This window comes from Platichthys flesus, chromosome 18 (genome assembly GCF_949316205.1).
Source record: "Platichthys flesus chromosome 18, fPlaFle2.1, whole genome shotgun sequence".
In the NCBI taxonomy this organism is placed as follows: Eukaryota; Metazoa; Chordata; class Actinopteri; order Pleuronectiformes; family Pleuronectidae; genus Platichthys; species Platichthys flesus.
Window position 1 is genome coordinate 9,434,381 of NC_084962.1, and position 1,151 is coordinate 9,435,531.

Consider the following 1,151-nt stretch of genomic DNA (forward strand, 5'->3'; position numbering starts at 1 on the left):
AAAAAACTGTTGTGTGAGTCGTTATTAGTTTGATTCAAGATGTCTGCCATTTTTCCTTGCAGCTCCCTTGATGGACATCAGCCCAACGTTTCCTTTAACATAATAAAAGTCTGTATTATGTTAAAGGAAATGGACCAACGCTCTGTTAGAGACATCATGAAGGAACATCCTGTTAGGATAACCGCGAGGCTGCAGAAAGAATGTTAACCATTCATTTAGACTTTAAACAAAAATGTACTTAATATACATGTGTTCTTACAGCTTGTAGTCAACCAATCACTGTGAAAGTCAAACGAACAGCAAGTCAAGGTTGTGCCAGTGATGTTTACTCTGAAGTGTAAAACGAGAAAATAGCCACAGATGATAAGTCTGTTTCACCTTTTTACAGCAAATTTAAATAACTTAATAATCAGAAATGTGAATAGTTGAAGCTTGTGTTTAGATTTTAGAGAAAAATGCAGGTTTAAATTGGCAGGTTTTGACTTTATGGTTTATTTAGGAATTCAGTTTATAGTACATTTTTTAAACTCCTAAATTTCAAGATTGTAAAATCTTCCCTGTGAAGATTTTAATCCTTTAAATTTGAGAAACTAAAATGATAATGCGGTCGTCTGCTGCCACCTGCTGGACAAATATAGTATAGAACATTTAAAATGAGGAGCACCTCAGATGATCCCTCTCATTTATTAAACATTTATCCGAATTACAACTGTAGTGTGGAGTTGAATACTAGTTTTTATCAGTTTACTGTCCTCATATTATCAGAGACGTTTCCAGGCAACAGAAGAAAACAATAAAAACATGATCTATAAAAATAAAATGAAAAAACTTCCCAAGAAAAGAAAAAGCATCATAAAATAAAAATTTAATTAAATCAAATTGAATTAATCCTGCGCAGTCCACTTCTGCCGAGGAGATGCGCAGTCCACTTCTGCGCAGGAGGTAAATGTTTTTTTATTAGAAAATTAAAAAGGTATAAAAAAAAGCCAATTCATTTGCCTGGAAGAAAAAAAATCCTTACAATTTCAATAGGGCCTCACAGTCTGTCAGTGCCTGTCAGTGCTCGGGCCCTAATAAATGTCAATAGAGAGAATCGTCTCATGAAGCTGGAGGCTTATTTTCTTTACTTGTAATTAATGTCTTAATCCGAA